This window comes from Silene latifolia, chromosome 6 (assembly GCF_048544455.1).
Source record: "Silene latifolia isolate original U9 population chromosome 6, ASM4854445v1, whole genome shotgun sequence".
Lineage (NCBI taxonomy): Eukaryota > Viridiplantae > Streptophyta > Magnoliopsida > Caryophyllales > Caryophyllaceae > Silene > Silene latifolia.
Genome location: NC_133531.1, coordinates 93734316 through 93750476, shown reverse-complemented (window position 1 = coordinate 93750476; position 16161 = coordinate 93734316). Strand labels below are relative to the sequence as shown.

The following is a 16161-nucleotide window of genomic DNA, read 5'->3' as shown; positions in this document are numbered from 1 at the left end:
CCGAGAAATAGAAGGGGGAAAAACCCCAGGAAGCCGACTCTGAGGATCCTCAACGGGCCAAAAGACCTCCGTCTTGGAGACATTAAGATGCAGTCCAAAACGAGGGCCATCCACCATAATCAAATCCAAGACCTTCCCCACCTCCAAAGTATCACTCACAATGGTGCCATCATCTAAGTACCACGCTTGCATAGTGAGGTCAAAAGTGTCCCGGATCTTACATACTAAAGCGAAAAGCAAAGGGCCCAACGGATCACCCTGCTGAACACCCTGACAAGACCACAAGCAGTGCTCCCCATAAAAAAGACGGGCAGGGCTGGAATAACAAAACTCCACCCAACGGGAAAGAACCGGGCAACGACGGCGGACCTCCTGAAGCATGGTCGCATGATCAACAAGGTTGAACGCATTCTGGAAATAAACCAGCAACATAGAAAGCCCCACCTCAGCACCCCGAGCCTCAATGAGTCGGTTCAAGGCATGCAAGATAGCCTCTCCTCCACCGGACACACCCACCCCAAACTGAAGTCCATCAAAATAAGAAGATAAAGAAGGACCAACCATAAAAGCACCAACCTTAGAGACAAGCCGTCTCGAGACCGTACCAACAGCAATAGGACGAACCCCCCACCTGGTTTAACGAGTGGCGTGAGAGGGGCGCTGGCAATGTACTCACCCAGAGGAAGAGGACACCGGCCCTCAAGAAAAAGATTAACCACCCTAGTAATAGAAGTGATCAAATCATTGGAGATAGCCACAGCAGCACTACTAAAACAGTCCATAAGGTGCTGGGCACGAAAACCATCCCGCCCACAAGAAGTACCGCGTGGGAAACTACGAATCATATCCAAAACTATCGTCGAAGAGGCAACCAGAGGATGATGATCCCCAGACAAAGGAGACAATGAAGGAGGCGGAGCGACGGGATGCTTCTCACGCAAGGCTACAAGAGTGGCATCGGAGTAAGGGGCGACCCTAGAGGAAGAAACCACCCGAACAACAGCAGTATAGTGGCCATCACAAATCTTCCGCCGACATTGGCGGAGGTTAAGCTCACTCAAATCCAGATCCTCGTCCACAACAAATGAAGAAGGACCCTCGTCGAAACACTCCTGCAACAACTGCAACCCCCCCCCCCCCTAGGTACCCCCCAAGCAAGGATAGCCCTAGCAATACTCTCCTCCTGATGCTGACGCCGAATAGCAGTCCGACACTCATGACTACTCTGAGGAGCGAAAGTCTTAAGCAAACAAAGTGGTAGAACAAGCAAACGAACCCAGCAGGAGAGATCACTAGGGGAATCAGCCACATCATCCAAGGCCCCTTTCAAAGCCCGAGCAAACCCAAGACGGCACTTAGGAGGAATAGATTTCACGGTGCGAAGGCCCAAATACAATAAACGATCAAGCGAGGATATAGACCACTGAACAAGCTCAACACTATCATCAGAAGAAACCGAAGTAGAAGGAGCCATAGGTCTCGGAATACCATAAATATGAAAGGTGTAGAGGCCATCAACACATTCCGGATGCGTCACAATATCACCCCGACTATGCCGACATCTAGCTCGAATAGTACGGGTTTTAAAACACACCCCACACAACCAGAGCCCCATCCGTCTCAAAGAACTCTCGGCATTGGAATAAACAGACAAACTATCAGAAAGAGTCTGACGCGTAAGGTCCAACGCACCATCATGACAATGCCGGTCCTGTAAATGTTTCTGCCATGCAGCCTTAGTTAGGCCCTTACCAAAACCATCCCGACACGCATGAAGACCCGAAAAAGGACAATGGTACCGCACTAACTCAGGCATGAAAGGACAAAAAAAACCCAACACCCTTCCTCGCACACAGCGGCGTTGAACAGCCGTGACCACCAAACACCACCCACACCGAATAGGTGACAAGAAGCCAACCACCGAATGGTTGTCAAGCAGCCCAACAACCCGCACAACCCGGACGCCAGACCCAGCAAACCGCAACCCCACTACGACCTGAACCCAAACCCACAAGGCAGAGGCAAAGATGGCAGCAGCCGGAGACAGGCAGGAGAACGGACCACCACAGCAAAGCCGTAACAGCTAGCAAAGCAACGGAAATAAAAAGAAAAAAATGGCAAGAAAACAGGAAGACTCACCGGTGGAAGGAACCAAATGCGGCGCCGTCAGCCACCACAGAAATGACAGGCGACTTGAGGTCCGGTGGTCACTCGGTGGTGGCGCAGGTGGGTAACAGTCGTAAAAGGGACGACAATCACACCTGAAAAGACAGAAAACCGCAAAAACTCCTCCCCAACAACGAGACACCGATCGACAACCCACGACAAACGTCCCCTGACCGGCGACGTGAGGTCTAATGGTCGACGTGGGGTGGTTGTTGGCGGCCAACGGCGGAAAAGGCAAACGGAAACCCACAACGCAGAAAAACCCGATGCCCTAATTCAAATAACCTCACAACCCTAAAATTCGACACCCACAACCCCAACCGTCGCCGACAATGAGATGGCCGGCCTGAGACGAAGAGGACAGTGGTAGCAGTGAGGGTGACGGAGAAGCAAGGGTTGGCAGCCGGAGATTACCTGAATCGCAGAATCGCACTCCCTCCCTCTCTCTCTATGTTTTTATTATTATTATTATTATTATTATTATTATTATTACTACTACTAGTATTACTATTATTATTGTTGTTATTATTATTATTATTATTATTATTATTATTATTATTATTATTATTATTTTGTTCAATTAATAAGACTGTCTTATATAGTTCAAACAAAATATATACTCCCTCCATCTCAATCAATAGTTTACATTTGCTTTTTCTCCTTACAAAATACAGCAAATGTACACAATTCATTAATTTCACACCTGTCTTTATATTAATCATAAGGGCTATCAAAGCGCCCCGATTCTCTTACACTTATGATGATTAGTACTTAATAAATTTTGCTAGAATTCGAGATAACAAAGCTTTAAAGGCTACTTAATGCGTAAAATCAAGTAAGTACAATATATTATAATCGATTATGATATTTCATTTTTTTAGAATTATGTGACACCAGGATTTGAACTTCGAAACACCTATTCGATAATGTTCTATAACTTAGTTTTAAAATAATCAAGGTCATTAACCCGTACGAAGTATGGGCTTTCAAACTAGTTATTTACCATATTATAGATTAAAGGGGTAAAAAAGTAAATAACCTAAAGTGAGGTACCTGAAATGAAATATTACCTAGCCTAGCATTTCATTTCATGTAGCTTATTTAATTTGGGCAAATAAACTACTTGTCAAACACTGCCAAAATAATAAGCTACCTGAAATTTTTGACAAAAAAGTTAGTTTAGTTAAAACAGGGACCTGAAAAGGCACGTCAAACAGCGCCTTAATCCCACCTTGTTTACATTGACCCATTTGTTCCCCTTAATCCAGAAGGTCGTGACTTAGGTCAACAACCCAATCATTTTTCACTTCTCAACATTTCCAATCATTTCCCACATTCTCTACCCAACCAAAGCTTCTCTCTTACTTTTTAAATTATTTTTTAGTGTAAATTGATAAACATTACCAATATAAGAACTATTTTTTATGAATGGTACCAACATAAAAATTAATTTGTAAACAGTACCAGAATATTTATTCCTATCTACTAATAGTACCAACTACCAAGTCGCCGGAAAGTCACACTTTTTAGGTGAATTTGAATATTCTCGCCTAATTTTTTTTTACCTATTTTACCTCTCCCCTATTTCGTAAACACTAACCTAGCCTAACCAAACCACCTTACTTAATACACCACCTCTTATCTAACCCAAATTCCCCCCCCACACACACACACACTCACCCACACCACCATTTTTTATGAATGCTTTTTTTCTAATTATTATTTAGTGTAAATTAACATGTAAATTGGCGGAATCGAGTGTATGTTATATGCTAAATATGTTAAAGTGATGTAAATATGTAGTCTACTTGTAATTGGTACTTTATGTCTATTGTTGCGTATGAGTTTATGCTTAATAAAGAGAACCGATGATCTATGATATGTATATACGGTATGACATTTGTCAATGAGCATGATTAATATAGTTGGACGGTTTTTGTTGTTTACATTACTTGTGTAGGCTTGCTAATTGCGATGGAAATAGTAACGATGTTATAAAATAGGTTGTTGCATAACGAGTCCAATATGCATGGTTCATTCGAGTTATTACAAACATTATTAATGTGAACCTGAAGGAGTTATGGGATGATATAATGTATGCTGGAATGGAATGAAACGTGGATTTGCATGTAATTAGCATTGTATCTCTAGCGATATGTAATTATCATTTTGCTTAGTAACATGATTCAGTTGTTTATGATCTGATACGAATGAGTTAAATATGATATATGAGCTTGTACATCGACGTTATGTGACGGATTGTGGGTCGTTAAGTTGCTGGCATGGAATTTAAAGTGACTGAATGAATATGATGTGGAAGATGTTAAAGGAGGAGGAATACTTAATTGCATTTATGTAACATTGCATGGTTAGAGGCATGCGTAAATTGTGCTAATGACGTAATGAATAATATACATGATAGTATGAGTGGTTAGTATTTGCTAGAAAACTTCGGGACGAAGTTTGCTTGACTGGAGTAGAGGGAATTGTTTCGTTAACAAATGACTTTATATCTCTTAATATCTTTTATGGGAATTAATATTTTCTTATGTGGATTGTTGACGTGATATCTATTCATCGTGTTTGGGTGTGGATATACTACGTGGTTTGATCTTGTTCACTTCTATACCTTGATCTAAGTTGGTGTGCATTTGTTTAAGTTGTATTCTGAGATTAAATGTACTATTTTGTAACTATAAAGATAGTGTCTATATTGGTGTAACTTTGACTTGCGGTGGGGTAAAGGTTCTAGTGGCATGGTTGTGTAGGAGTAATTTTGTTTAGTTTGTACTTAATTGGTATCCTTCTCTGTGATCTTATTTGGTTTCGTTGGTTCTTAACGTGGTTCTTGCTTTGTTTTCCGTGTGGTGGTATGATTGGTTTGAGTTGTTCAGATATGAGTTTGGTTACGATGACGTAACCTTGTTTTTACGGGGGTAGAATGTAACAATCGTGTTTTCATCTGTGTTTTTGGATTTTATTGTGACACCCTTAAAAAAATTAGTGTTATCTAATTACTTAAAGGCGTAAATTCTACGGAAAAACTGGTAGGATATGTTTGTAAATGGTTCAACTAGATAAAACCTGCAATTTCAAAAAAATTTCTAACTAAACCATTCACAACCAATCCAACTCAAGAAGTCCAACATTCCCAGAAGCGGGTGCCAAGACCCTGCGAAAGCTGATGAACTACTTTACATGCCAAAGCTAAATAAGAAAGTAGAATGATACAAACCCAAAATTGAAAAGGGAGACATATGTCCCTTCAAATAATATACAAACCAAAAGATAAAAGGTTTACTATAAGAATAGCCAAAAACTAGGTCCAAGGTTCCTTGCTCACTAGCTCGTCTGTGACCCCCAACAAAGCATCAACAACCTGTCAATCGCATTTTATACAAACACGAAAGCCACAATTCAGTGGGGAGTAACTTCGAGTCCTCCCAGCCACGAATCGTCAAAATTAATGTAACATGTAGTAAAACATGTAAACAAGATGATAAATAAATCAATTATCCAATATTCTAACATATGAGCCCTAAACTGACCAAACTAAACTAACATGTGAAACATATAACAAATTGTAATCCAAACTCTATCAACCATAGCCGGCTTGCATCTCACCTTCTATGATTCATAGAATCATCAAACAAGAAAGGGCAATATATCAAAGACAGCCACAAGTTCTTAGTACCGTCAATAGTCACTTTGTAACTCGAGTCTATACCACGAGGTAGGGAAGGTAATCGAACCGGTATCTTGGCTCAGCGGTTAATATTAATAAAATATGGCCAAGAGACAACACAACCCTAGCCTAAAATCTGCGCAGACCTAGACATGCGGATACACACCACCGCACCCAAGACCCACAACTTTTTTTAAAACAAAGTGAAGTGAGTACCCTAAGGACACCACCGAAGGGTTGGCTAGTACTTAAGCTGACCACTTACTATCAAAATAAGTAACGAGGTCATGCCCCAACTTGGATAAACATCCACTAGTCAGGAACACAAAGGCTATCAAGCAGTGAACATATACTCGTCAAAGACTATAAAGACCTATCTATGATGAAGGCCGAAATACTCACCTAGGACCTAGTCCCAGCTAGTCCCAACTTGAATACTTTAGCCCACACCACACAAGACTCACCACACAAGTCAAGTAAGACACCCACTTAACCTTAAGAGGGCAAAAAGTCCTACTTACCAACCTAAATGCTAACATTCTATCATGTGAAAGGCTATATAAATGTCTATTTACAAAGATACAATCCCAACGTAAATCCTCAATACTAATTTCTAATTCTAACAATAGTAATCTTATTAAAGGCTTTAGGGAATCTAGGGCCATTACTACAAAATAAGAAGCTATTTAAATTCAACTAACTAAATAAGAAGCTATTTAAATTCAACTAACTACACATGTGAAATAGAGATATAATAAATGGCCTAAAACAAGAAAAAGGCCGATTATCTAATTCATTCAACCGAATTTTTACCCGCAACCCCACCTGCGGCAGTGCACGGTCAAATTGCGGTGACCAATCACTCAATTAATCGACATCGCATCGACCAAAGAGACTAAGGCTCGCTTTTCGACAATCAACAAAACATTACAATTATCACTATAAAATTCATTTTGAGCCTATTAATTACAATTTCATTTTGTAAACTATCCTAACATGTGATAATTGTCAATATAACATAATTTTTCTACCATTAGCATAACTTTTAGCTACTATTATGATTCCCTTCACAAGTTTAACCATGTGTACTCATTCTAATTATATCCTTGATGAACCTAAAATGACGGACAAAGCATGGAAAACCGCGAAACAAGCAACGGACCGACCCGGGCCAACCGTGGGCTAGCCGTGGGCCTGCCACGGGCCTGCCGGCCTGCTGCCCCACCCTTACTCCTCTTATTTTTTTCATTTTTGCTCAGTATAAGACCGTCTGAAAATTAATTAATCGTCCCCAATTCAAATTTGATAATTTAAACTAACAAAAGGTATAATCTAAGCATGCATGCAACAATTTTTACATGTGATAACTACTATTCAAACAAAAATTCACCAAACATACAAAAATCAAAAACATGTGACGATCTTTCGTCGAGTAACTTGAAATATGTTACCTTAAGCTAGAAAAAAGAGCAATTAGCACCTCAAACCCAAACCCTAACTAGCAACTATCCGCTTTCTTCGATAATATACGAGTCCCCGAACTCGTCCTCCAAATCTTCACCTAATTAAACAATAAAAACACACTAATTAAGCATAAAAACCGAAATTACCGAATTTTGGTCTTAAAACAACTTAATGAAAACTGAAATTAAATTATACCAAGTTGTAGATCGCGACGAGAGGATTCCGGAAAGGTAAATTATGCGAAAAACGGACTAGTAACGAAGAAATTGTGACGATTTTTAGCTTGATTTGTGAAAAATGGTGTTTTGGGTGTTTTTGTGAGATGTTGATGATGATGATAGGAACAAAATCAGAAAAAAGAAAGAAAAGGGGGAGGGGATGCCGCGTGAGGGAGGAAGGAAAGGAGGAAAAAGGAAGTGCGGGATTTTTAGTCGGGATTTTTACGAGTCGGGTTTGACTTGTTTCAATAATAATTAAATCCGTAAGTCAAATGCAAATTCCGTCAAGACCAAAGTCTTTAAACACGAGATTACAATAAAATTGAGTATTCATACGACCCATTTCCAAATTCGTTTACCCAACGTTCAAACGAATTGTCATTTTCCCCCCCGATACGCCCTTATTTCGAAATAAAAGATTTTACACGGTTTAAACCATTTTTAAACATCTCGAAACTATCAAAATAAATACTTTTCTTCAAAATATAATAAAATTATATTTCTTTGAATTATTTTTACTTTACATACTTAAATATCACTTTTATTTGATTAATAAATTATTTCCGAAATATATTAACGGTCCGAAATTTACGGGGCGTTACAATCACCCCTCCTTTTAAAAAGTTTCGCCCTCGAAACTTAGAAGGAGAAATTATAGTAATAAGAAAATATAGGTATCTTTTCAATGAAACGGTGATACTCTTGTTGATCAGACAAGAACATCCATATTCATATCAAGATATAAAAATATTTCTACACCAATAAATGAGAAAACCCATAATTGGGACGTCACCAACAACGAGATTTAACATTCACTAATGTTAAAACCATTGAAAATCATAAAAGCATTTTCAAACTTTTAGTTTAAAGTTCTATAGTAAAAATAATATCTTTACTATTTATGATTAAACATGGCTTAGTAACTCGGAAAAAGAGTAAGAAAAGGAATACCTTACGAGAATAACTCAGGATATTTAGCTAACATAGAAGCTTCAGTCTCCCAAGTCTCTTCTTCGACATTTCCACAACGCCAAAGAATACGGACTAGAGGCACAACTTTGCTCCTAAGTTGCTTATTAGCTTTTTCAAGAATCCGAATTGGCCTTTCTTCAACCACCAAGTTAGGTTCCAATTCAAGAATCTCTTCTTGGATGATATGGCTAGGGTCACTAATGTACTTCCTCAACTGAGAAACATGGAAGACATTGTGAACCTTGCTCAGATTTGGGGGCAATTCTAAACGGTAAGCAGCTGGACCAATCTTTTCAATCACCTGAAAAGGTCCAATATATTTAGGGCTCAGCTTCCCTTTAACGCCAAACCGTTTCACCCCTTTCATAGGTGACACTTTAAGAAATACTTGATCATCAACCTCAAAGGAAAGTGGTCGACGACGGACATCAGCATATGATTTTTGACGGTCCTGAGCGGCTTTCATCCGCTCCCGAACGATCTTAACTTGTTCAATGGACTCGGTCACCAAATCAGGACCTAACATTGGAACATTTTGGGTTTGATCCCAACAAACTGGAGTACGGCATTTTCTACCATACAGAGCTTCATATGGTGCCATTTTAATGGAAGCTTGATAGCTGTTATTGTAAGAGAATTCAACCAGAGGTAAACATTTCTCCCAAGAAGTTTGGAAATCTAAGGCACAGGCACGAAGAAGATCCTCCAAGGTTTGAATTGTTCTCTCAGTTTGACCGTCAGTGGCAGCGTGAAAAGCAGTGCTCATCAATAGTTTACTACCCAAGGCCTCCTGTAATGCAGTCCAGAAACGAGAACAAAATCGAGGATCTCGATCTGAAACTATATCTTTAGGAACCCCATGATAGCGTACTACTTCATTCACATAGGCACCAGCTAGAACTTCTAAACTCCGGTTTCTTTTGATGGGGATAAACCGAGCACATTTAGTCATCGGTCCACAACCACCCAAATGGCATTCTTCCCAAGGAAGTCCTGGGTAAGGCCATCACAAAGTCCATGGAAATAGACTCCCATTTCCAAAGAGGAACATCCAAGGGTTGAAGCAAACCCCGGGCTTTTGATGTTCTATCTTTACTTTCCGGCGGTGAGGCATTTACCGACATACTCCATAACTTCAATTTTCATCCTAGGCCACCAGAATTGCAATCTTAAATCTTTGTACATCTTGGTACCTCCCGGATGAATGGAGTAAGGAGAAAGGTGTGCTTCATCAAGAACTCTTTTTCTCAAATCAGCTGCACTCGGAACATAGATTCTACCATGATAACGGAGATACCCATCATCATCAACCTTACAATCCTTAGCTTGCCCAAATTGAATTTTAGCTCGAATGGATATGAAAGTAGGATCATTAGGAAGGCAAGTACGGATCTCACGGTGGAAGTCAGGTTCAGCTGACATGGCATCAAGATGATGAGAGCCCCTTTTTACAAGGCTTACTCCTAATTTTTGAAGTTCCAAAGCAAGTTCAGGAGGTAATTCCTGAAAAGAATTCAAAGAATGATAGGATTTTCTGCTAAGAGCATCAGCCACCACATTAGCTTTTCCTTCATGATAAATTAGATTGGCATCATAGTCATTCACCAATTCTAACCATCTCCTTTGTCTCATGTTCAGCTCTTTTTGGGTAAAAAGATATTTCAGGCTTTTGTGGTCGGTGTAGATGTTGCAATGGACTCCAATGAGGTAGTGTCTCCAAATCTTTAAAGCATGTACTACCGCAGCTAATTCAAGATCATGAGTCGGGTAGTTAACTTCATGAACTCTAAGCTGTCGAGAGGCATAAGCAATGACTTTCCCATTTTGCATCAAGACACAACCTAAACCATGCTTAGAAGCATCACAAGAAACATCAAAGTCCACTCCTTCTTCGTAAGGTCAACACCGGAGCGGTAGTCAACCTTTTTTCAATTCCCGGAAGGCATTTTCACACTCTTCGGACCACACGAACTTAGACTCTTTCTTCAAAGAATCGAGTCATCGGCCTAGCAATCTTTGAAAAATCCTTCACAAATCGTCGATAGTAACCCGCCAAGCCAAGGAAACTACGGATTTCAGAAACATTGGTTGGACTTTTCCAATCAACAACGGCTTCAATTTTGGAAGGATCTACCATAACACCCTCTTTTGAAATGACATGCCCAAGGAAGGTCACTTTAGGTAACCAGAACTCACATTTAGAGAATTTAGCATACCATTTTTCACGGCGCAAAATCTCTAGAATAACACGAAGGTGTTGGACATGTTCTTCTTCAGATTTAGAATAGATCAAGATGTCATCAATGAACACCACAACGCATTTGTCAAGGTGTTCTCTGAAAGTACGGTTCATCCGATCCATGAATACAAATGAGCATTGGTCAAACCGAATGGCATCACCGTAAACTCGAAATGACCATATCTCGTCAAGGCGCTTTCTAGGAATATCGCTTCTCGGACTGGAATTTGATGATAGCCCGAACGAAGATCAATTTTAGAAAAAGTGGAAGCACCTCGAAGTTGGTCGAAAAGATCATCAATTCTAGGAAGAGGATATTTATTCTTGATAGTAACTCGGTTGAGCTCACGATAATCTATGCATAATCGCATAGATCCATCCTTCTTTCTTACAAAGAGAACAGGAGCACCCCAAGGTGAAAAGCTAGGTTGTATAAAACCTTTAGCAATCAAATCATCCAGCTGAGTCTTCAGCTCTTTCATTTCAGACGGTGCCAGCCTATAAGGAGCTTTAGCAATAGGGCCGGTACCAGGAATAAGATCAATAGCAAATTCAACTTCCCTTTCAGGAGGAATTCCCGGTAGCTCATCAGGAAATACATCGGGAAATTCACATACTACTGGAATGTTCTCTTTAGGAGGTAGAGAGGAAGAATCAGAAGTAGTCACCATACACAAAAAGGCTTGATGGCCCTTTTTCATTGCATTGACAAACTTCATAGCAGAAATTAGTTTAGTACCGGTTTGTCTTTTAACCATTTGATAAGACACACGGTGACCTGAAGGGCTTGTAAGAATTATTTTCTGGTCTCTACATTCAAATCGAGCATGATGAGTATGTAACCAATCCATGCCCAAAATGACATCAAATTCTTCAAGCGGAAATTGGAAAAGATTTGCTGGAAATATAGAGCCCATAATAGAAATAGGGACTTCAGGATAGATTTTTGAACAGGAAAAGACATCACCAGAGGGTAAGGATATAGATGTGCTTTCTTCTTGTGATGATTCAAGTGATAATTTATTGGAGAGTTTTATTGAAATAAAAGATAAAGAGGCACCCATATCAAATAGTACCAAACAAGGAGCATCAAAAATAGAAAATGTACCGGTAATGATATCAGGATGTGCCTCAGCTTCAGCTCGGCTCATAACAAAGATTCGGCCCTTCGGCTTCACTGGCCTCACTGGGACGACAGGAATACTAGGAGTCATCACCTTCCTCTCCGGGCAAACATTAGCCTTGTGGCCCGGTTTGTTACAAGAAAAGCATATGATAGGGTCAATGAAGCATTTACCAGGGTGTGCTGGTTTCTTGCAGTTATAGCACAGTCGGTCTCTAGTACCTTTAGTGTCACTAAAAGCTGAAGATTGACCACCCCGGCTAGCTTGAACATTAGAAACAAATCTTCTCTTGTTTGGGTCAGAGGGAGATGAGATGAACCTAGGTGAAGGAGTAAAGGGCCTAGAAGAGGGATATAAAGGCCTCTTGCCAAGACTAGAACTAGTTGCACGAGCTTCATTTTCAATTTCTTTCAATGAATTCTCGGCCCACAAAGCATCATTATAAATGGAAACAAAGCTAGTGGAATCCCGACGGACCATGCTTTTGATCTTAGGGGAGAGCTTTTCAAGATAAAAGAAGGCTTTTTCGTTGTCATCCTTCACCAATCGAGTTGCATAATGAGCCAACTCGTTGAATTTGTCGGTGAAGGTCTGAACTGGAAGGCTTCCTTGCTTCAACTCCATAAATCCCTTCAACTTTTGCTGTTTCAGCTCTTGAGGATAGAAACGGGCCTCCACTAACTCCTTGAAACGTACCCAGTCAAATCCTGGTTCAGCTGAAACGGTAGGCCCAGTCATGGACCACCACCGGTCTGCTTCTCGTACTAGGAAGTGAGAGGCTAGCTTCACTTTATGTTCCTCCTTGACATCATACAACGTGAAGCTTTTCTCCAACTCCCGAAACCACCCTGTAAGAGCAGCTGGATCAATCTCTCCACCATAAGTGGGAGTGTTGATTCGGGTCAATTGGTTAGCCACCCAAGTATAGGTGCCTGGAGTACCCTCAGCTGGCGGAGGAGGAAGAGGAGCTTGTTGATTTTGTTGATTTTGGAGAATTTGAGTAAGAACTAATAAGATAGCATCATCAATGTCTCTTCTTGGCGGAGCCATCTTAAAAAGAAGAAAATTTATTAGTACCTATCAATTAGCAAATCACAAATGACTACCACATAAAATCCTAATTCTACCCATCCTACCCTTCTCTCAAGTTTATTATTTAAAGGTCAAGTGATTTCTAAGTGGGGTGCACAAACGTGCGTCGGGAGCAATAGGCTCTGATACCAACTGTGACACCCTTAAAAAAATTAGTGTTATCTAATTACTTAAAGGCGTAAATTCTACGGAAAAACTGGTAGGATATGTTTGTAAATGGTTCAACTAGATAAAACCTGCAATTTCAAAAAAATTTCTAACTAAACCATTCACAACCAATCCAACTCAAGAAGTCCAACATTCCCAGAAGCGGGTGCCAAGACCCTGCGAAAGCTGATGAACTACTTTACATGCCAAAGCTAAATAAGAAAGTAGAATGATACAAACCCAAAATTGAAAAGGGAGACATATGTCCCTTCAAATAATATACAAACCAAAAGATAAAAGGTTTACTATAAGAATAGCCAAAAACTAGGTCCAAGGTTCCTTGCTCACTAGCTCGTCTGTGACCCCCAACAAAGCATCAACAACCTGTCAATCGCATTTTATACAAACACGAAAGCCACAATTCAGTGGGGAGTAACTTCGAGTCCTCCCAGCCACGAATCGTCAAAATTAATGTAACATGTAGTAAAACATGTAAACAAGATGATAAATAAATCAATTATCCAATATTCTAACATATGAGCCCTAAACTGACCAAACTAAACTAACATGTGAAACATATAACAAATTGTAATCCAAACTCTATCAACCATAGCCGGCTTGCATCTCACCTTCTATGATTCATAGAATCATCAAACAAGAAAGGGCAATATATCAAAGACAGGCACAAGTTCTTAGTACCGTCAATAGTCACTTTGTAACTCGAGTCTATACCACGAGGTAGGGAAGGTAATCGAACCAAAGATCTTGGCTCAAATGTTAATATTAATAAAATATGGCCAAGAGACAACACAACCCTAGCCTAAAATCACAGACCTAGACATGCGGATACACAAAGACCGCACCCAAGACCCACAACTTTTTTTAAAACAAAGTGAAGTGAGTACCCTAAGGACACCACCGAAGGGTTGGCTAGTACTTAAGCTGACCACTTACTATCAAAATAAGTAACTGAGGTCATGCCCCAACTTGGATAAACATCCACTAGTCAGGAACACAAAGGCTATCAAGCAGTGAACATATACTCGTCAAAGACTATAAAGACCTATCTATGATGAAGGCCGAAATACTCACCTAGGACCTAGTCCCAGCTAGTCCCAACTTGAATACTTTAGCCCACACCACACAAGACTCACCACACAAGTCAAGTAAGACACCCACTTAACCTTAAGAGGGCAAAAAGTCCTACTTACCAACCTAAATGCTAACATTCTATCATGTGAAAGGCTATATAAATGTCTATTTACAGCATACAATCCCAACAGAATCCTCAATACTAATTTCTAATTCTAACAATAGTAATCTTATTAAAGGCTTTAGGGAATCTAGGGCCATTACTACAAAATAAGAAGCTATTTAAATTCAACTAACTAAATAAGAAGCTATTTAAATTCAACTAACTACACATGTGAAATAGAGATATAATAAATGGCCTAAAACAAGAAAAAGGCCGATTATCTAATTCATTCAACCGAATTTTTACCCGCAACCCCCCACCTGCGACAGTGCGGGTCAAATTGCGGTGACCAATCACTCAATTAACTGACATCGCATCAGTCAAAGGGACTAAGGCTCAGTTTTCGGCACAATCAACAAAACATTACAATTATCACTATAAAATTCATTTTGAGCCTATTAATTACAATTTCATTTTGTAAACTATCCTAACATGTGATAATTGTCAATATAACATAATTTTTCTACCATTAGCATAACTTTTAGCTACTATTATGATTCCCTTCACAAGTTTAACCATGTGTACTCATTCTAATTATATCATTGATAAACCTAAAATGACGGACAAAGCATGGAAAACCGCGAAACAAGCAACAGACCGACCCGGGCCAACCGTGGGCTAGCCGTGGGCACCTTGCCACGGCCTGCCGCCTTTCGCCCCCACCCTTACTCCTCTTATTTTTTTCATTTTTGCTCAGTATAAGACCGTCTGAAAATTAATTAATCGTCCCCAATTCAACTTTGATTATTTAAACTAACAAAAGGTATAATCTAAGCATGCATGCAACAATTTTTACATGTGATAACTACTATTCAAACAAAAATTCACCAAACATACAAAAATCAAAAACATGTGACGATCTTTCGTCGAGTAACTCGAAATATGTTACCTTAAGCTAGAAAAAAGAGCAATTAGCACCTCAAACCCAAACCCTAACTAGCAACTATCCGCTTTCTTCGATAATATACGAGTCCCCGAACTCGTCCTCCAAATCTTCACCTAATTAAACAATAAAAACACACTAATTAAGCAAAAAAACCGAAATTACCGAATTTTGGTCTTAAAACAACTTAATGAAAACTGAAATTAAATTATACCAAGTTGTAGATCGCGACGAGAGGATTCCGGAAAGGTAAATTATGCGAAAAACGGACTAGTAACGAAGAAATTGTGACGATTTTTAGCTTGATTTGTGAAAAATGGTGTTTTGGGTGTTTTTGTGAGATGTTGATGATGATGATAGGAACAAAATCAGAAAAAAGAAAGAAAAGGGGGAGGGGATGCCGCGTGAGGGAGGAAGGAAAGGAGGAAAAAGGAAGTGCGGGATTTTTAGTCGGGATTTTTACGAGTCGGGTTTGACTTGTTTCAATAATAATTAAATCCGTAAGTCAAATGCAAATTCCGTCAAGACCAAAGTCTTTAAACACGAGATTACAATAAAATTGAGTATTCATACGCCCATTTCCAAATTCGTTTACCCAACGTTCAAACGAATTGTCATTTTCCCCCCCGATACGCCCTTATTTCGAAATAAAAGATTTTACACGGTTTAAACTATTTTTAAACATCTCGAAACTATCAAAATAAATACTTTTCTTCAAAATATAATAAAATTATATTTCTTTGAATTATTTTTACTTTACATACTTAAATATCACTTTTATTTGATTAATAAATTATTTCCGAAATATATTAACGGTCCGAAATTTACGGGGCGTTACATTTATGTTGTGTTTAATTAAGTATAGTGTGTGTTATAATATGTTAAGTTGTTGTGTTATACGGGTATAAGCGTTAAC

General features: G+C 39.4%; 2 long non-coding RNA genes across 2 annotated transcripts; both read right to left on the bottom strand.

Moving 5' to 3' along the window:
* Nucleotides 1-5307: 5307 nt before the first annotated feature.
* Nucleotides 5308-7625, bottom strand: LOC141658855 (uncharacterized). The gene is made up of 2 exons (XR_012549478.1): nucleotides 7303-7625; nucleotides 5308-5545 (listed from the first exon to the last, which is right to left on the bottom strand). It is a non-coding gene; the product is annotated as an uncharacterized LOC141658855 (long non-coding RNA).
* A 5628-nt stretch (nucleotides 7626-13253) lies between these two features.
* LOC141658854 (uncharacterized) lies at nucleotides 13254-15574 on the bottom strand. Its single transcript, XR_012549477.1, has 3 exons — nucleotides 15460-15574; nucleotides 15252-15361; nucleotides 13254-13491 (listed from the first exon to the last, which is right to left on the bottom strand). It is a non-coding gene; the product is annotated as an uncharacterized LOC141658854 (long non-coding RNA).
* Between the last annotated feature and the right edge of the window lie 587 nt (nucleotides 15575-16161).